At 41.0% G+C, this 22,491-nt stretch overlaps 1 protein-coding gene and 1 long non-coding RNA gene across 2 annotated transcripts in view; one reads left to right on the top strand and one right to left on the bottom strand.

Moving 5' to 3' along the window:
• LOC125559778 (von Willebrand factor D and EGF domain-containing protein-like) overlaps positions 1-22,491 on the top strand; it is a 63,911-nt gene that overhangs the window by 2,526 nt on the left and 38,894 nt on the right. The window lies entirely within an intron of this gene.
• On the bottom strand, positions 5,528-10,291 carry LOC116611981. Its single transcript, XR_007306412.1, has 2 exons — positions 9,758-10,291; positions 5,528-5,704 (listed from the first exon to the last, which is right to left on the bottom strand). It is a non-coding gene; the product is annotated as an uncharacterized LOC116611981 (long non-coding RNA).

The raw sequence follows: 22,491 nt of genomic DNA, 5'->3' as shown, positions 1-22,491 counted from the left end.
CCGCTGTTTATATGACCGGCTCCAACAAAACTGCTCTAAGCTCCTCAGCACTGCACAAGCAGCCAATGCTTCTTAAACTGAGCATAGCCCATTACTCACCGCACACCAAAATGACGCTAAGCAAACTGAGCCAAGCCCCTTATCCACCGCACATCAAACTGGTGCTAAGCAAACTGAGCTAAGCCCCTTATCCACCGCACACCAAAATAACACTAAGCAAACTGAACTAAGCCCCTTATCCACCACACACAAAACTGGTGCTAAGCAAACTGAACTAAACCCCCTTAAAATCCACTGCACACCAAACTGACACTAAGCAAACTGAACTACGCCCCTTATCCACTGCACATACTGATGCTTATCAAACTGGGCCATTTCCTTTATCCAATATACACAGACCAATACTAATCAAACTGAACTAAGCCTTATATTCACTGTACACAAGACCAACTCTAATTCAACTGAGCTTAGCACTTTATCCATTGCACACCAGACTGATGCAACACAAGACCAGCACTAGCTCATTTAAGCTAAGCCCTCACCACAGCACACCAGACCACAGACAAATGCTAATCAAACTAAAAGTACCTTAACCTCTGTACATCAAATTAAACTTTACCACTTATCCATCACACACCAGACTGATGCCAATCAAAGTGAGTTAAGCCCCTCAAACACTGTACACAAGACCAACACTGACTCATCTGAGCCAGGGCCCTCAACACAGCACACCAGGCAAATGATAATCAAACTGAGCTAAGCCCCGTATCCACTGTAAACCAATATGAGGTAAGCCCCATCTGCTCTACAACAAACCAATGATAATCAAACTGAGTTATCAGAACAATAATAACCAAACTGAACTTAACACCTTATCCACTGTACACCAGACCAATGATAGTCTAATTCACTTATCAACTCTACATCAAACAAATATTAATCAAACTGAACTAAGCACCTTATCTAATGCATTTACACGAATGAACACGAATGAAACCGAGCAAAGCCTCTTATCCACCATACACAAGACTGATGTTATTCTAACTGAGCTTAAGCCCCTTATACACCACACACTATACTGGTGCTTAATCAAACTGGGCTTACTTATTCACTACACACCATACTGATGTTATTCTAACTGAGCTTAAGCCCCTTATTCACTACACACTATACTGATGCTATTCAAACTGAGCTTACTTATTCACTACACACCATACTGATGCTATTCCAACTGAGCTTAAGCCCCTTATTCACTACACACTATACTGATGCTATTCAAACTGAGCTTACTTATTCACTACACACCATACTGATGCTATTCCAACTGAGCTTGAGCCCCTTATTCACTACACACTATACTGATGCTATTCAAACTGAGCTTAAGCCCCTTATTCACCATACACCATACTGATGCTATTCAAACTGAGCTTACTTATTCACTACACACCATACTGATGCTATCCAAACTGAGCTTAAGCCCCTTATTCACTACACACCACTGATGCTATTCAAACTGAGCTTAAGCCCCTTATTCACTACACACTATACTGATGCTATTCAAACTGAGCTTACTTATTCACTACACACTATACTGATGCTATTCAAACTGAGCTTACTTATTCACTACACACCATACTGATGCTATCCAAACTGAGCTTAAGCCCCTTATTCACTACACACCATACTGATGCTATTCAAACTGAGCTTAAGCCCGTTATTCACTACACACCATACGGATGCTATCCAAACTGAGCTTTTAAGCCCCTTATTCACTACACACTATACTAGTGCTATTCAAACTGAGCTTAAGCCCCTTATTCACTACACACCATACTGATGCTATTCCAACTGAGCTTAAGCCCCTTATTCACTACACACCATACTGATGCTATTCAAACTGATTTTAAGCCCCTTATTCACTACACACCATACTGATGCTATTCAAACTGAGCTTAAGCCCCTTATTCACCACACACCATACTGATGTTATTCTAACTGAGCTTAAGCCCATTATTCACCACACACTATACTGGTGCTTAATCAAACTGGGCTTACTTATTCACTACACACCATACTGATGCTATTCAAACCGAGCTTAAGCCGTTATTCACTACACACCATACGGATGCTATCCAAACTGAGCTTAAGCCCCTTATTCACTACACACCATACTGATGCTATTCCAACTGAGCTTAAGCCCCTTATTCACTACACACTATACTGATGCTATTCAAACTGAGCTTACTTATTCACTACACACCATACTGATGCTATTCAAACTGAGCTTACTTATTCACTACACACCATACTGATGCTATCCAAACTGAGCTTAAGCCCCTTATTCACTACACACCATACTGATGCTATTCAAACTGAGCTTAAGCCCGTTATTCACTACACACCATACGGATGCTATCCAAACTGAGCTTAAGCCCCTTATTCACTACACACTATACTAGTGCTATTCAAACTGAGCTTAAGCCCCTTATTCACTACACACCATACTGATGCTATTCCAACTGAGCTTAAGCCCATTATTCACTACACACTATACTGGTGCTTAATCAAACTGGGCTTACTTATTCACTACACACCATACTGATGCTATTCAAACTGAGCTTAAGCCCCTTATTCACTACACACCATACTGATGCTATTCAAACTGAGTTTAAGCCCCTTATTCACCACACACTATACTGATGCTATTCCAACTGAGCTTAAGCCCCTTATTCACCACACACTATACTGATGCTATTCCAACTGAGCTTTAGCCCCTTATACACCACACACCATACTAGATGCTATTCAAACTGAGCTTAAGGCCCTTATTCACCACACACTATACTGATGCTATTCAAACTGAGCTTAAGCCCCTTATACACCACACACTATACTGATGCTATTCCAACTGAGCTTAAGCCCCTTATTCACCACACACTATACTGATGCTATTCCAACTGAGCTTTAGCCCCTTATACACCACACACCATACTAGATGCTATTCAAACTGAGCTTAAGGCCCTTATTCACCACACACTATACTGATGCTATTCAAACTGAGCTTAAGCCCCTTATACACCACACACTATACTGATGCTATTCAAACTGAGCTTAAGCCCCTTATACACCACACACTATACTGATGCTATTCAAACTGAGCTTAAGCCCCTTATTCACTACACATCATACTGATGCTATTCCAACTGAGCTTAAGCCCCTTATACACCACACACCATACTGATGTTATTCTAACTGAGCTTAAGCCCCTTATACACCACACACTATACTGGTGCTTAATCAAACTGGGCTTACTTATTCACTACACACCATACTGATGCTATTCCAACTGAGCTTAAGCCCCTTATTCACTACACACTATACTGATGCTATTCAAACTGAGCTTACTTATTCACTACACACCATACTGATGCTATTCAAACTGAGCTTACTTATTCACTACACACCATACTGATGCTATCCAAACTGAGCTTAAGCCCCTTATTCACTACACACCATACTGATGCTATTCAAACTGAGCAAAAGCCCGTTATTCACTACACACCATACGGATGCTATCCAAACTGAGCTTAAGCCCCTTATTCACTACACACTATACTAGTGCTATTCAAACTGAGCTTAAGCCCCTTATTCACTACACACCATACTGATGCTATTCCAACTGAGCTTAAGCCCATTATTCACTACACACTATACTGGTGCTTAATCAAACTGGGCTTACTTATTCACTACACACCATACTGATGCTATTCAAACTGAGCTTAAGCCCCTTATTCACTACACACCATACTGATGCTATTCAAACTGAGTTTAAGCCCCTTATTCACCACACACTATACTGATGCTATTCCAACTGAGCTTAAGCCCCTTATACACCACACACCATACTGGTGCTATTCAAACTGAGTCTAAGCCCCTTATACACCACACACTATACTGATGCTATTCAAACTGAGCTTAAGCCCCTTAATCACTACACACTATACTGATGCTATTCAAACTGAGCTTAAGCCCCTTATACACCACACACCATACTAGATGCTATTCAAACTGAGCTTAAGGCCCTTATTCACCACACACTATACTGATGCTATTCAAACTGAGCTTAAGCCCCTTATACACCACACACTATACTGATGCTATTCCAACTGAGCTTAAGCCCCTTATACACTACACATCATACTGATGCTATTCCAACTGAGCTTAAGCCCCTTATACACCACACACCATACTGATGCTATTCAAACTGAGCTTAAGCCCCTTATACACCACACACCATACTGATGTTATTCTAACTGAGCTTAAGCCCCTTATACACCACACACTATACTGGTGCTTAATCAAACTGGGCTTACTTATTCACTACACACCATACTGATGCTATTCAATCTGAGCTTAAGCCCCTCATTCACTACACACCATACTGATGCTATTCCAACTGAGTTTAAGCCCCTTATTCACCACACACCATACTGATGCTATTCCAACTGAGCTTTAGCCCCTTATACACTACACACCATACTGATGCTATCCAAACTGAGCTTAAGGCCCTTATTCACTACACACCATACTGATGCTATTCAAACTGAGTTTAAGCCCCTTATACACCACACACTATACTGATGCTATGCAAATGTTAATGACACTGAATTAAGCGCTTATCCACTGTAAACTAGACCAACACTAACTCATCTGAACTATGCCCCACCAGAACCTAGTGTTTAGAATTAAGCCCCTATCCACTGTTCATCATCAGACTAATAATAATCAAAACAAGTTAAGCTCTTACCCACTGTTTATACGATCAGCTCTAATAAAAATGAGCTAAGCCCCTCAGCACTGTATAAAGGCCAATGCTAAGCAAACTGAGCTGACTCCCTTATTCACTGTACAGAATTGAAATGCACAACACACCAGATACTGATGTCCAACACACACCAGATTCTGGTGCTTATCAAACTGAACCAGCCCATATCAACTGTACATAAGACTGAGCCAAGCACCTTTTCCATCAAATTGGACTTAAGCCAGTTATCATCAGACTGATGCCTCCAGTTATATCATCAAACTGAGCTAAGCCCCTTGTACACAAGACAATCCTAATTCAACTGAGCTTAGCCCCTAGCCAACACACAAGGGGCCAATGCTAATCAAACTGAGCTACAAGTGCACTTTACGTCAAATTGAACTCAGCCAGTTATCCATCACACACCAGACAAATGCTAATCAAACTGAGCTAGTATATGGGAACAATAATAATCAAACTGACTAGGTCCCTTATCAACCACACACCAGACTGATGCTAAGCATACTGAACTAAACCCCCTATTGTACACAAGACTGAGCTAAGCACCTTTTCCACTGTAAACCAGACCAATCCTAATTTAACTGTGCATGGCCCCTTATCCAATAATAATCAAAATGGAATTATGCACCGCACACCAGACTAATGCTAAGCAAACTGAGCTGAGCGCCTAATCCATTGTACATAAGACCAATGCTATTCAAACTGGGCTAATCCATATATTCACTGTACATAAGACCAATGCTATTCAAACTGGGCTAATCCTTATAATCACTGTAGTTGAACCCCATATCTGCTGTACAGGTGACCAATGCTAATCAAACTGAGTTGAGCCTCTTATCCACCACACACCAGGCAGGGCAGTAGAAGTGATTATTTAACCTGAAAAGGAAAAAAATAATAAAAGTAACAGTTATTGATTAAGTGCCTTTTTGTAGAGGTTATATACAGTAAAAAAGAACATGCAAAACAACAGACAGGTGATACAACTATTGCAGGTAGACTGGGCAATTCCACATGAGATATGCAATATCAAGATTTTTTCAAATTACATTGAGCCTTCCAAACCATTGAGCCTTATGAAAATGATAAAATATTGAGAATTTGGGTTCACGCCCATTTCACAGGGCTCACTGAAAAAGGGGCTTGTGCCTTGGAGTGAAAAAAATTCCAGATTTCTCACTTGTTTCTGCATGAGGACACATTATTGTGGACATTACTTAATGTCCACAACGTTGACATATTTAAGTTTAATTTAGGAAAAAAGCTTCACATAAATGTGAAGAATCATTAAAATTCATCTTTTAGATACATGCATCTTTTATGTAAAAAATAAAAATTGAGAATATCTATCCTACTTATATCATATTTTTTTTTCAAAAAGAAAGGTTGATTTTTATGTTATCTCTGCAATACTTCTATTTCAATGAATAAAAAAAACTGGATGTCATTTTTTTGGGGAAAGCTACAGTACGACTTTTGCAGTGAATGGTATGAGAAGCAATTTAAAATAGAATTAGAAACAAATGTCAATTTTTGTCTTTGGATGTGATGCACAACAATCATGAACAAAAAGAATGTAAACATCATGGAAATCATCATTCTCCATACACAGAGCTTCTGGAATTACGCAAAAAAACCCCTCAAAATTACGCGGGATTCTTTACTAAATTATCCGCTACATTACACGGAATATCAACTGTTACGCCCAAACTACATTTTGTACCGAAGGAAAGCACGAAATAACTTGAAAAGGTGATTTTTTTGTGTGAAAATAGGCAAGTTTTCATTGGCTCCGCTACCAGCCTATAAAAAAAGGTATTTTATTATTAGTCCTAGGCCTTCGCAGTTTAGCAAAAGAGCACCTAGTCATTTTATTTGTTTTCGAAATTCCGTTCGAAACATCGCACTCTTACAAAGAATATCTCTCTTTTTTTACGAGAAATAGAGGTAAGAACCCATCAGCTGTGCAATTAAATGTTTTGTCTTTCAAAATTTATGCAAATTATGTGGGATTATGTGGAAATTTGTGGATTACGCGGAAAAAGCCAAATTACGCGCTTCCGCACAAGCGCGTAATTCCAGAAGCCCTGTATACATAAGATGTAAGACCAAAACAATGAGCTTGTCACAAGTTTGAAGAACAAGAGGCTAAAAGTAAACATAAAGGAGAAACTTTTACATTTGGAAGGCCAGCTTAAAGTCACTTTGTTCCCTATAAAAATAGAAAAAATGTGCACTCTATAAACAAATGGAGGGTTCAACTTTGAAATAAATATGAGTGTTTGCATAACTTGTATAAAATATTTGGATGTTTTGGATTGGACAAAAATCCACATTTATGCTGTTTTAAGTATGAGCAGAGCTTGATGTGCCCTAAAATTGGATTGGGATGACTTATAACTTCTGGTTTAGGGCTGGATTTCAATATAAATTGTTGCTGATTTGCTGCAATGATAATGCTATGGAGAACATTTCTAATTTGTTATTTGAGAGAAGTAGGTACTATACCCATTATAGACCACAAAAATTGATGGCAAGGAAATTTAGAAAACGATCGCAAGAAGTGTTTTACTGACCATATTATCGAAAGCTCTTACCTAATATCAGACTTCTTTGTGAGAGTAATACAAAAAAAAAATGCAAGTATTTTAACTGTAACTAAAATACCACAGACAATAATTGTTGACGAATTTAGTTTTTAAAAGTCATGTTTGTAAATGTCTGACAGCTCAAATTTATGTTGAATAATTCAGCAAATGTTAGACTGTCTGATAATACATCGGGTTGCAAGGGTAAGGTACTGTCCAAACAAATCAGGAATACAGAGGCCAAATAGCATCCTGAGACATCAACAACAAAATGGAAGGTTTTTAAACTCGCCATGAGGTGCATGAGTAAAGATTATTTCTTGTTTTGGGAATTATAGCCAAATTCGTTGTTGTGCGACCTCCAAAAATCCAAAATCCCTTTCTTTGTTTGATAATGGTGCGTAGTCAATCAAACCAAACAATCAAAACCAGCTGTAATAAACACCAGGTCTTGTAAAAAGCTTTGGAAAACATTGTTCTCTAAATGTCAGTTCTTCAACTTGACGAGTCAGTTTTCAGCTTGTTCTCCTGTGAAGTGAGATTTTTATGATTTTTTTTTGCAACTGTCCAATAATAGGTACCGTCTGAAAATAGGTATGAGTACCTTAAAGGTTCTGTAACACCCTATCAAACAAATTTCATTATCCTCTTTAACAAATATTCTGGCATAGAATACAAATATTGTGGTCAATTTGTTTAAAAGCCATGTAAATGTTTATTCATATTAACATTATATACAGTCATAAAAACACTAACAGCTTTCTTAACTTGAACTGTTTTAATATTAGCTTATCTATTTGATAACCCATTAAGCATTGTGGGTTATGAGACATGGGCTCCTTAAAAGTGTGGTATGCCAGTTCAGGAAGAAAGGAAGTAATATAATGGTTCATTGTCCTTGTGAAAATGCCAAAAAGTCATGAAGATATTCAGCAGAAATCGCAAGCTGTGCACCAACTATCAGTGTAATGGTGAACGGTGAACGGAAAGATGCCGAGAAATGGCAATTTCTAGTGAGAATTCACCCCAATTCAGAAGGAAATCTTTGCAGTTATGGCTTCTCTTTTAATAAAACTGTACCTGTATCTCCTTAAAAGGAAACAGTGTGAACAGGAAACCATTTAACCATTTCATAATCCCATGACAATTAAAGACTTATTAGAGATGACATTAAATTTTAACAAAGAAGCAGTAAGCTGTTCCTCTGTGCTGTTCATTGATTAGTGTCCGCAGATAAGTCTTGTTGTTTTCTCTTGAATTTGTAGAGTTATCATAGATAAATATACACATTTTTTTGTCAAACAGTTCCTCTGACTTGATTTCAGAGGTTCGCAATAATGCACGGTTATTGATTAAATCGACCAAATCATGATAGCTACACAGAGGAAATCTTGCATGTGATTCACCCTGAGCTTACATAATATTCTATCTAATCCTTGCAATACTTTGAAGCTTTGAAAACTGTTTGGTAAACTGGAAAAACCGAAAGTGTACGACGTTCTGCTACCAAGCTGCCATTTTGAACTATTGGTTTACTGCGAATGAAATGCCAGAGTGGCCTGGAGTCGAATGTTTTGATGGCCAATGTTAATCCATTTTTTCCCTCCTTCCCAAACTGGCATTCTCCCCACTGCTTAGAGCTTAGCTGCTTAGTGTATCCAACCGGAAGTAATATTGCAAAAGTGAAAAGGTAAACTTTTAGGCCAAAATGGACAAAAATACCACAATATTCATATTGGTTGCCAGATTTGCTAAAGATGACCCCCGAGGTGTTAACAGGAACTAATGAACTAGGTGTTCACATAGTCATGTTTGGGCTGAAGAAAACAAATGTGCCATATGACTGTCAATTAGTTTAACTAAGACAAAATAAAGATGCAGTAAACAAAGCATAAATATTGAGAATAAAACCTAAAATCGTCAGAAATGTGTAATGAAAGCCCGTTTAGATTTGAAAGGCAATTAAAAAAAAAACGGTTCAAATTTTAATTTGGATTTTTCGCGCTTATTTTAAAAGGTGTCATTAAGTACTCATAAGTATTGCGCGCATGTACAAACAACAAACTTCAAAAATTTATAGCCTGCGTAGCGGCTATAAAAAAATTATCGCTTCAAAACCTATCCAAACATCGCTTATTTTCCGTTTTGTTTCAAGAAAGATTGATGAGTAGGTTATGTTATATATAGAGCCACTTTATTTTATGCTTGTCTTTACGGAGCTACGCACTCACTGAAGAAATGAATAAATTTTGTTCGGCTCGAGCGAGGGCCGAGTACGGGAGAATACAAGGTTGAGGATTAGTTAATAAAACAAATCACGATTATCATTATCATTTAAACTTACCTTCCGGATGTGCTCCAAAATCTTTATACAAAGTATTTAGAAGGTAAAAATGGATGTTTAACTTCGGATGGTGGATGATTTTCGATGATGAAGGATCGTGCAACCACGGCTCGTCTCGAAAACAGTTCTCCAACTCAAACTGTCTTCAGATAAACTGCTGCCAAGGTAACACTACAAATGATATATACCACAGGAGTCCCGTCGAATGAGCGTGCATTATTCCTTCTGTATCTCAATGATGTATTTATCGATTCTTTTATTAATACTTATTTACTTTAACGAAAATTTGAAAGACCTGTCAACTAATCTTCAGATTATATAATAAGGAGGTATCTCAGAAATTATGAAAAAATATAAAACGTAGAAATCGAGGATCAATGTTTTTACAGCCTAATAGTGACTGGGTGTTTCCGAAACTTTAAATTAAAGTCCGTATAACCACCTTTCACTAGCAGAAAGAAACATTGATAAGCTTTCAAATTATGAAAAGGAAATTGAATTTGATTGAGATTTAGTTTTCCTACAGAACTTTGAAAATTGATGGTCATTTTCTTGGCCGCACAAAACGGGGATTGAATCTTAGGGTACTATCGTTTTCCGTTTTGGCAAAGAAGTCTAAACAACGCTTTTAAATAATATCGATCAACCACTCCTTTGTTATTGTTTAATACAGTGGTTTATTTGCAAAAAAAACTTCAACATAACAATCCACGAATGAAGTCTGATACGTTATTGACGATATTTGATTGAAAATATTTTGGTTACTCGCTTGAACTAGCTGATGGAAACGGATGTTTTGTGTAATTCGGCATTAAGTAGGAGTATAAAATGGTGGCGTGATTAGCCTTCTTTAAGCTCGTAAAAATTCTGAGACGGCAATCACAAAATAATAACTCGATTTTGCATTGCTACCTACACTAAAAAAATTGCATTGCTACCTACACACTACCCAAAGGAAAACGGAAGAAATGTGAAGGGAATCATCACTGGTAGCTCGAGCTCTTTATTTATCTCTATTGAGTAAACATAAACATGAAAAAGAAACAAAAGGCTTATCGAAGAGGAAAGTGTTGTTTAGGGCGTTAGCCCTTATTGACAGCAAAATAGACCATCCCCATTCACAGTAGGGATTGTTAAAAATAACTCCGTTTGCATAGATTACACCGTGTAAGAGTGCATCATATATGTTTTCGCAAAAGTATTTGCATTTGTATTTGTGTGTGTGGTAATCCCCGTAGCTTAGATAACGCATTTGGTGCGGACCTACGGTTGTACAAGATTATCCATGTGCGCGTTACTCTCCATAGCTTAGATAACGTGTCTGGTGTTGTCCTCATAACTACGGTTGTACAAGATTATCCGTGTGTGTGGTACTCTCCGTAGCTAAGATAACGTATCTGGTGTGGTCCTCATAACTACGGTTGTACAAGATTATGGGTGTGTGGTACTCTCCGTAGCTTAGATAACGTGTCTGGTGCGGTCCTCGTAACTACGGTTGTACCAGATTATCCGTGTGCGTGTTACTCTCCATAGCTTAGATAACGTGTCTGGTGCGGTCCTCGTAACTACGGTTGTACCAGATTATCCGTGTGCGTGTTACTCTCCATAGCTTAGATAACGTGTCTGGTGCGGTCCTCGTAACTACGGTTGTACCAGATTATCCGTGTGTGTGTTACTCTCCATAGCTTAGATAACGTGTCTGGTGTTGTCCTCATAACTACGGTTGTACAAGATTATCCGTGTGTGTGTGTGGTACTCTCCGTAGCTTAGATAACGTATCTGGTGTGGTCCTCATAACTACGGTTGTACAAGATTATCCGTGTGTGTGTGGTACTCTCCGTAGCTTAGATATCGTGTGTGATGTGTTCCTCGTAACTACGGTTGTAAAAGATTATCCGTGTGTGGTACTCTCCGTAGCTAAGGATAACGTGTCAGTTGCGGTCCTCATAACTACAGTTGTACAAAATTATCCGTGTGTGGTAAACTCAGAAAATCACCTAGTAAGCCCGCCCCGATAAGCTCTCCAACTCCTGTTATCCTCGGACCGAAAAGAAAATCCTGCTAACTGACAGGAGCACAAGAGCTCCAGTAAATGTACCGGGAATCTCAACTTATGCGAAAAATTGTATCAAAAAATCGATGTTTTTTTCTAATATTTATAACTGAATTCATAGATCAATTACTCATCTTCAGTTTGCTAAGTTTAGATAATCAATTTGTTGCTTTTTTGTAATCAAATCTCGCCATTTTCAAGTCGTGTCGAGTTGTAGTAAATTTTCATCAGAGAGGAATAGAAACCCTTTCAATGGTTTTACAGAACACGGTAAGAAGAGGACCAATCACGGCTAACATCATTTTATGCGATCACTTATCGGCCAATAAGGTTTCACCTCGATTTGACATGTAGCTGTCACCGTGCGCCTAAAAGATTGTAAACAACTTTGCGAAGTTATTGGAAGTTTTGCTACAACATGAGGCTTTATTATTTGTTTTTTAATCTTTTTTTTTTAAGTGCCTACGCTTAACGCGATGTTTGGTGTCTCAGCTGTCTAAAAACATCGAGAAATCAAGGATTTCTTATTAAAACTCATTCATTATTCAGCCAATCTATTCATAAACTTTGAAAATTATAAATAATTACCTTATTCCCGAAAACTCTCCCGGTAACCTAACGGGTCCGGTAATTACCGGTCCATTTCAGAAACGACCCCCTAATGTGGTCCCCATAACTACGGTTGTACAAGATTATCCGTGTGTGTGGTACTCTCCGTAGCTTGGATAACGTGTCTGGTGCGTTTCTCGTAACTACGACTGTGCAAGATTATCCTTGTGCGTGGTAATCTCCCTAGCTGAGATAATGCATTTGGTGCGGTCCTCATAACTACGGTTGTGCAAGATTATCCGTGTGTGTGGTACTCTCCATAGCTTGGATAACGTGTCTGGTGCGTTCCTCGTAACTACGACTGTGCAAGATCATCCTTGTGCGTGGTAATCTCCGTAGCTGAGATAATGCATTTGGTGCAGTCCTCATAACTACGGTTGTACAAGATTATCCGTGTGTGTGGTACTCTCCGTAGCTTAGATAACGTGTTTGTTGCGGTCCTCGTAACTACGGTTGTACAAGATTATCCGTGTGTGTGTGTGGTACTCTCAGAAGCTTAGATAACGTGTCTGTTGCGGTCCTCATAACTACGGTTGTGCAAGATTATCCGTGTGTGGTACTCTCCATATCTTAGATAATGTGTCTGGTGCGGTCCTCATAACTACAGTTGTACAAGATTATCCGTGTGTGGTACTCTCGATAGCTTAGATTACGTGTCTGCGGTCCTCATAAATACGGTTGTACAAGATTATCCGTGTGTGTGGTACTCTCCGTAGCTTAGATAACGTGTCTGGTGCGGTCCTCGTAACTACGGTTGTACAAGATTATCCGTGTGTGTGGTACTCTCCGTAGCTTAGATAACGTGTCTGTTGCGGTCCTCATAACTACGGTTGTACAAGATTATCCGTGTGTGTGGTACTCTCCGTAGCTTAGATAACGTGTCTGGTGTGGTCCTCATAACTACGGTTGTACAAGATTATCCGTGTGTGTGGTACTCTCCGTAGCTTAGATAACGTGTCAGTTGCGGTCCTCATTACTACAGTTGTACAAAATTGTCCGTGTGTGGTAAACTCAGAAAATCAACTAGTAAGCCCGCCCCGATAAGCTCTCCAATTCCTGTTATCTTCGGACCGAAAAGAAAATCCTGCTAACTGACAGGAGCACAAGAGCTCCCGTAAATGTACCGGGAATCGCATCTTTTATGCGAAAAATGGTACCAAAAAATCGATGTTTTTTCCTAATATTTATAGCTGAATTCATAGATCAATTACTCATCTTTAGTTTGCTAAGTTTAGATAATCAATTTGTTCCTTTTTTTGCTATCAAATCTCGCCATTTTCAAGTCGTATCGAGTTGTAGTAAATTTTCATCAGAGAGGAATAGAAACCCTTCCAATGCTTTTACAGAACACGGTAAGAAGAGGACCAATCACGGCTAACATCATTTTATGCGATAACTTATCGGCCAATCAGGTTTCACCTCGATTTGACATGTAGCTGTCACCGTGCGCCTAAAAGATTGTAAACAACTTTGCGAAGTTATTGGAAATTTTGCTACAACATGAGGCTTTATTACTTGTTTTTTAGTCTTTTTTTTTTAAAAAGTGCCTACGCTTAACGCGATTTTTGGTGTCTCAGCTGTCTAAAAACATCGAGAAATCTAGGATTTCTTATTAAAACTCATTCATTATTCAGCCAATCTATTCATAAACTTTGAAAATTATAAATAATTACCTTATCGGGAGCCGGTAAACAACCAGCGTTAAGAAACGCATTTCCGCACCCGAAAAAGTATCCCGAAAACTCCCCCGGTAACCTAACGGGTCCGGTAATTACCGGTCCTTTTCAGAAACGACCCCCCTTATGTGGTCCCCATAACTACGGTTGTACAAGATTATCCGTGTGCGTGGTACTCTCCGTAGCTTAAATAACGTGTATGGTGCGGTCCTCATAACTACGGTTGTACAAGATTATCCGTGTGTGGTACTCTCCGTAGCTTAGATAATGCATTTGGTGCCGTCCCCATAACTACGGTTGTACAAGATTATCTGTGTGTGTGGTACTCTCCGTAGCTTAGAAAACGTGTGGTGCGGTCCTCATAACTACGGTTGTACAAGATTATCCGTGTGTGTGGTACTCTCCGTAGCTTAGATAACGTGTCTGGTGCGGTCCTCGTAACTACGGTTGTACAAGATTATCCGTGTGTGTGGTACTCTCCGTAGCTTAGATAACGTGTGTGGTGCGGTCCTCGTAACTACGGTTGTACAAGATTATGTGTGTGTGTGGTACTCTCCGTAGCTTAGATAACGTGTGTGGTGCGGTCCTCGTAACTACGGTTGTACAAGATTATCCGTGTGTGTGGTACTCTCCGTAGCTTAGATAACGTGTCAGTTGCGGTCCTCATTACTACAGTTGTACAAAATTATCCGTGTGTGGTAAACTCAGAAAATCAACTAGTAAGCCCGCCCCCGATAAGCTCTCCAATTCCTGTTATCTTCGGACCGAAAACAAAATCCTGCTAACTGACAGGAGCACAAGAGCTCCCGTAAATGTACCGGGAATCGCATCTTATGCGAAAAATGGTACCAAAAAATCGATGTTTTTTCCTAATATTTATAGTTGAATTCATAGATCAATTACTCATCTTCAGTTTGCTAAGTTTAGATAATCAATTTGTTGCTTTTTTTCTATCAAATCTCGCCATTTTCAAGTCGTGTCGAGTTGTAGTAAATTTTCATCAGAGAGGAATAGAAACTCTTCCAATGCTTTTACAGAACACGGTAAGAAGAGGACCAATCACGGCTAACATCATTTTATGCGATAACTTATCGGCCAATCAGGTTTCGCCTCGATTTGACATGTAGCTGTCACCGTGCGCCTAAAAGATTGTAAACAACTTTGCGAAGTTATTGGAAGTTTTGCTACAACATGAGGCTTTATTACTTGTTTTTTAGTCTTTTTTAAAAAAAGTGCCTACGCTTAACACGATGTTTGGTGTCTCAGCTGTCTAAAAACATCGAGAAATCTAGGATTTCTAATTGAAAATCATTCATTATTCAGCCAATCTATTCATAAACTTTGAAAATTATAAATAATTACCTTATCGGGAGCCGGTAAACAACCAGCGTTAAGAAACGCATTTCCGCACCCGAAAAAGTATCCCGAAAACTCCCCCGGTAACCTAACGGGTCCGGTAATTACCGGTCCTTTTCAGAAACGACCCCCTTTTGTGGTCCCCATAACTACGGTTGTACAGGATTATCCGTGTTGTGGTACTCTCCGTAGCTTGGATAACGTGTCTGGTGCGTTCCTCGTAACTACGACTGTGCAAGATTATCCGTGTGTGGTACTCTCCGTAGCTTAGAAAACGTGTGGTGCGGTCCTCATAGCTACGGTTGTACAAGATTATCCGTGTGTGTGGTACTCTCCGTAGCTTAGATAACGTGTCTGGTGTGGTCCTCGTAACTACGGTTGTACAAGATTATCCGTGTGTGTGGTACTCTCCGTAGCTTAGAAAACGTGTGGTGCGGTCCTCATAACTACGGTTGTACAAGATTATCCGTGTGTGTGGTACTCTCCGTAGCTTAGATAACGTGTGTAGTGCGGTCCTCGTAACTACGGTTGTACAAGATTATCCGTGTGTGGTACTCCCCGTAGCTTAGATAACGTGTCTGGTGTGGTCCTCGTAACTACGGTTGTACGAGATTATCCGTGTGTGGTACTCTCCGTAGCTTAGAAAACGTGTGGTGCGGTCCTCATAACTACGGTTGTACAAGATTATCCGTGTGTGGTACTCTCCGTAGCTTAGATAACGTGTGTGGTGCGGTCGTCGTAACTACGACTGTGCAAGATTATCCTTGTGCGTGGTAATCTCCGTAGCTTAGAAAACGTGTGGTGCGGTCCTCATAACTACGGTTGTACAAGATTATCCGTGTGTGTGGTACTCTCCGTAGCTTAGATAACGTGTCTGGTGTGGTCCTCGTAACTACGGTTGTACGAGATTATCCGTGTGTGGTACTCTCCGTAGCTTAGAAAACGTGTGGTGCGGTCCTCATAACTACGGTTGTACAAGATTATCCGTGTGTGGTACTCTCCGTAGCTTAGATAACGTGTGTGGTGCGGTCCTCGTAACTACGGTTGTACAAGATTATCCGTGTGTGTAGTACTCTCCGTAGCTTAGATAACGTGTCTGGTGCGGTCCTCGTAACTACGGTTGTACAAGATTATCCGTGTGTGGTACTCTCCGTAGCTTAGGATAACGTGTCTGGTGCGGTCCTCGTAACTACGGTTGTACAAGATTATCCGTGTGTGTAGTACTCTCCGTAGCTTAGAAAACGTGTCTGGTGTGGTCCTCGTAACTACGGTTGTACAAGATTATCCGTGTGTGTGGTACTCTCCGTAGCTTAGAAAACGTGTGGTGCGGTCCTCATAACTACGGTTGTACAAGATTATCCGTGTGTGTGGTACTCTCCGTAGCTTAGATAACGTGTGTAGTGCGGTCCTCGTAACTACGGTTGTACAAGATTATCCGTGTGTGGTACTCCCCGTAGCTTAGATAACGTGTCTGGTGTGGTCCTCGTAACTACGGTTGTACGAGATTATCCGTGTGTGGTACTCTCCGTAGCTTAGAAAACGTGTGGTTCGGTCCTCATAACTACGGTTGTACAAGATTATCCGTGTGTGTGGTACTCTCCGTAGCTTAGATAACGTGTGTAGTGCGGTCCTCGTAACTACGGTTGTACAAGATTATCCGTGTGTGGTACTCTCCGTAGCTTAGATAACGTGTGTGGTGCGGTCCTCGTAACTACGACTGTGCAAGATTATCCTTGTGCGTGGTAATCTCCGTAGCTTAGATAACGTGTCTGGTGCGGTCCTCATAACTACGGTTGTACAAGATTATCCGTGTGTGTGGTACTCTCCGTAGCTTAGAAAACGTGTGGTGCGGTCCTCATAACTACGGTTGTACAAGATTATCCGTGTGTGGTACTCTCCGTAGCTGAGATAACGTGTCTGGTGCGGTCCTCGTAACTACGGTTGTACAAGATTATCCGTGTGTGTGTGGTACTCTCCGTAGCTGAGATAACGTGTCTGGTGCGGTCCTCGTAACTACGGTTGTACAAGATTATCCGTGTGTGTGTGGTACTCTCCGTAGCTTAGATAACGTGTCTGGTGCGGTCCTCGTAACTACGGTTGTACAAGATTATCCGTGTGTGGTACTCTCCGTAGCTTAGGATAACGTGTCAGTTGCGGTCCTCATAACTACAGTTGTACAAAATTATCCGTGTGTGGTAAACTCAGAATATCAACTAGTAAGCCCGCCCCCGATAAGCTCTCCAATTCCTGTTATCTTCGGACCGAAAACAAAATCCTGCTAACTGACAGGAGCACAAGAGCTCCCGTAAATGTACCGGGAATCGCATCTTATGCGAAAAATGGTACCAAAAAATCGATGTTTTTTCCTAATATTTATAGCTGAATTCATAGATCAATTACTCATCTTCAGTTTGCTAAGTTTAGATAATCAATTTGTTGCTTTTTTTGCTATCAAATCTCGCCATTTTCAAGTCGTGTCGAGTTGTAGTAAATTTTCATCAGAGAGGAATAGAAACCCTTTCAATAGTTTTACAGAACACGGTAAGAAGAGGACCAATCACGGCTAACATCATTTTATGCGATAACTTATCGGCCAATCAGGTTTCACCTCGATTTGACATGTAGCTGTCACCGTGCGCCTAAAAGATTGTAAACAACTTTGCGAAGTTATTGGAAGTTTTGCTACAACATGAGGCTTTATTACTTGTTTTTTAGTCTTTTTTTAAAAAAAGTGCCTACGCTTAACGCGATGTTTGGTGTCTCAGCTGTCTAAAAACATCGAGAAATCTAGGATTTCTAATTGAAACTCATTCATTATTCAGCCAATATATTCATAAACTTTGAAAATTATAAATAATTACCTTATCAGGAGCCGGTAAACAACCAGCGTTAAGAAACGCATTTCCGCACCCGAAAAAGTATCCCGAAAACTCCCCCGGTAACCTAACGGGTCCGGTAATTACCGGTCCTTTTCAGAAACGACCCCCTTTTGTGGTCCCCATAACTACGGTTGTACAGGATTATCCGTGTTGTGGTACTCTCCGTAGCTTGGATAACGTGTCTGGTGCGTTCCTCGTAACTACGACTGTGCAAGATTATCCGTGTGTGGTACTCTCCGTAGCTTAGAAAACGTGTGGTGCGGTCCTCATAGCTACGGTTGTACAAGATTATCCGTGTGTGTGGTACTCTCCGTAGCTTAGATAACGTGTCTGGTGTGGTCCTCGTAACTACGGTTGTACAAGATTATCCGTGTGTGTGGTAATCTCCGTAGCTTAGAAAACGTGTGGTGCGGTCCTCATAGCTACGGTTGTACAAGATTATCCGTGTGTGTGGTACTCTCCGTAGCTTAGATAACGTGTGTAGTGCGGTCCTCGTAACTACGGTTGTACAAGATTATCCGTGTGTGGTACTCTCCGTAGCTTAGATAACGTGTGTGGTGCGGTCGTCGTAACTACGACTGTGCAAGATTATCCTTGTGCGTGGTAATCTCCGTAGCTTAGAAAACGTGTGGTGCGGTCCTCATAACTACGGTTGTACAAGATTATCCGTGTGTGTGGTACTCTCCGTAGCTTAGATAACGTGTCTGGTGTGGTCCTCGTAACTACGGTTGTACGAGATTATCCGTGTGTGGTACTCTCCGTAGCTTAGAAAACGTGTTGTGCGGTCCTCATAACTACGGTTGTACAAGATTATCCGTGTGTGGTACTCTCCGTAGCTTAGATAACGTGTGTGGTGCGGTCCTCGTAACTACGGTTGTACAAGATTATCCGTGTGTGTAGTACTCTCCGTAGCTTAGATAACGTGTCTGGTGCGGTCCTCGTAACTACGGTTGTACAAGATTATCCGTGTGTGGTACTCTCCGTAGCTTAGGATAACGTGTCTGGTGCGGTCCTCGTAACTACGGTTGTACAAGATTATCCGTGTGTGTAGTACTCTCCGTAGCTTAGAAAACGTGTGGTGCGGTCCTCATAACTACGGTTGTACAAGATTATCCGTGTGTGTGGTACTCTCCGTAGCTTAGATAACGTGTGTAGTGCGGTCCTCGTAACTACGGTTGTACAAGATCATCCGTGTGTGTGGTACTCTCCGTAGCTTAGAAAACGTGTGGTGCGGTCCTCATAACTACGGTTGTACAAGATTATCCGTGTGTGGTACTCTCCGTAGCTTAGATAACGTGTGTGGTGCGGTCCTCGTAACTACGGTTGTACAAGATTATCCGTGTGTGTGGTACTCTCCGTAGCTTAGATAACGTGTGTAGTGCGGTCCTCGTAACTACGGTTGTACAAGATTATCCGTGTGTGGTACTCTCCGTAGCTTAGATAACGTGTGTGGTGCGGTCCTCGTAACTACGACTGTGCAAGATTATCCTTGTGCGTGGTAATCTCCGTAGCTTAGATAACGTGTCTGGTGCGGTCCTCATAACTACGGTTGTACAAGATTATCCGTGTGTGTGGTACTCTCCGTAGCTTAGAAAACGTGTGGTGCGGTCCTCATAACTACGGTTGTACAAGATTATCCGTGTGTGGTACTCTCCGTAGCTGAGATAACGTGTCTGGTGCGGTCCTCGTAACTACGGTTGTACAAGATTATCCGTGTGTGTGTGGTACTCTCCGTAGCTTAGATAACGTGTCTGGTGCGGTCCTCGTAACTACGGTTGTACAAGATTATCCGTGTGTGGTACTCTCCGTAGCTTAGGATAACGTGTCAGTTGCGGTCCTCATAACTACAGTTGTACAAAATTATCCGTGTGTGGTAAACTCAGAATATCAACTAGTAAGCCCGCCCCCGATAAGCTCTCCAATTCCTGTTATCTTCGGACCGAAAACAAAATCCTGCTAACTGACAGGAGCACAAGAGCTCCCGTAAATGTACCGGGAATCGCATCTTATGCGAAAAATGGTACCAAAAAATCGATGTTTTTTCCTAATATTTATAGCTGAATTCATAGATCAATTACTCATCTTCAGTTTGCTAAGTTTAGATAATCAATTTGTTGCTTTTTTTGCTATCAAATCTCGCCATTTTCAAGTCGTGTCGAGTTGTAGTAAATTTTCATCAGAGAGGAATAGAAACCCTTTCAATAGTTTTACAGAACACGGTAAGAAGAGGACCAATCACGGCTAACATCATTTTATGCGATAACTTATCGGCCAATCAGGTTTCACCTCGATTTGACATGTAGCTGTCACCGTGCGCCTAAAAGATTGTAAACAACTTTGCGAAGTTATTGGAAGTTTTGCTACAACATGAGGCTTTATTACTTGTTTTTTAGTCTTTTTTTTTAAAAAGTGCCTACGCTTAACGCGATGTTTGGTGTCTCAGCTGTCTAAAAACATCGAGAAATCTAGGATTTCTAATTGAAACTCATTCATTATTCAGCCAATATATTCATAAACTTTGAAAATTATAAATAATTACCTTATCGGGAGCCGGTAAACAACCAGCGTTAAGAAACGCATTTCCGCACCCGAAAAAGTATCCCGAAAACTCCCCCGGTAACCTAACGGGTCCGGTAATTACCGGTCCTTTTCAGAAACGACCCCCTTTTGTGGTCCCCATAACTACGGTTGTACAGGATTATCCGTGTTGTGGTACTCTCCGTAGCTTGGATAACGTGTCTGGTGCGTTCCTCGTAACTACGACTGTGCAAGATTATCCGTGTGTGGTACTCTCCGTAGCTTAGAAAACGTGTGGTGCGGTCCTCATAGCTACGGTTGTACAAGATTATCCGTGTGTGTGGTACTCTCCGTAGCTTAGATAACGTGTCTGGTGTGGTCCTCGTAACTACGGTTGTACAAGATTATCCGTGTGTGTGGTACTCTCCGTAGCTTAGAAAACGTGTGGTGCGGTCCTCATAACTACGGTTGTACAAGATTATCCGTGTGTGTGGTACTCTCCGTAGCTTAGATAACGTGTGTAGTGCGGTCCTCGTAACTACGGTTGTACAAGATTATCCGTGTGTGGTACTCTCCGTAGCTTAGATAACGTGTGTGGTGCGGTCGTCGTAACTACGACTGTGCAAGATTATCCTTGTGCGTGGTAATCTCCGTAGCTTAGAAAACGTGTGGTGCGGTCCTCATAACTACGGTTGTACAAGATTATCCGTGTGTGTGGTACTCTCCGTAGCTTAGATAACGTGTCTGGTGTGGTCCTCGTAACTACGGTTGTACGAGATTATCCGTGTGTGGTACTCTCCGTAGCTTAGAAAACGTGTGGTGCGGTCCTCATAACTACGGTTGTACAAGATTATCCGTGTGTGGTACTCTCCGTAGCTTAGATAACGTGTGTGGTGCGGTCCTCGTAACTACGGTTGTACAAGATTATCCGTGTGTGTGGTACTCTTCGTAGCTTAGATAACGTGTCTGGTGCGGTCCTCGTAACTACGGTTGTACAAGATTATCCGTGTGTGGTACTCTCCGTAGCTTAGGATAACGTGTCTGGTGCGGTCCTCGTAACTACGGTTGTACAAGATTATCCGTGTGTGTAGTACTCTCCGTAGCTTAGAAAACGTGTGGTGCGGTCCTCATAACTACGGTTGTACAAGATTATCCGTGTGTGTGGTACTCTCCGTAGCTTAGATAACGTGTGTAGTGCGGTCCTCGTAACTACGGTTGTACAAGGTTATCCGTGTGTGGTACTCTCCGTAGCTTAGATAACGTGTGTGGTGCGGTCCTCGTAACTACGACTGTGCAAGATTATCCTTGTGCGTGGTAATCTCCGTAGCTTAGAAAACGTGTGGTGCGGTCCTCATAACTACGGTTGTACAAGATTATCCGTGTGTGTGGTACTCTCCGTAGCTTAGATAACGTGTCTGGTGTGGTCCTCGTAACTACGGTTGTACGAGATTATCCGTGTGTGGTACTCTCCGTAGCTTAGAAAACGTGTGGTGCGGTCCTCATAACTACGGTTGTACAAGATTATCCGTGTGTGGTACTCTCCGTAGCTTAGATAACGTGTGTGGTGCGGTCCTCGTAACTACGGTTGTACAAGATTATCCGTGTGTGTGGTACTCTTCGTAGCTTAGATAACGTGTGTGGTGA

This window comes from Nematostella vectensis, chromosome 14 (genome assembly GCF_932526225.1).
Source record: "Nematostella vectensis chromosome 14, jaNemVect1.1, whole genome shotgun sequence".
Classification (NCBI taxonomy): Eukaryota; Metazoa; Cnidaria; class Anthozoa; order Actiniaria; family Edwardsiidae; genus Nematostella; species Nematostella vectensis.
This window is presented reverse-complemented; position numbering and strand designations above follow the sequence as displayed.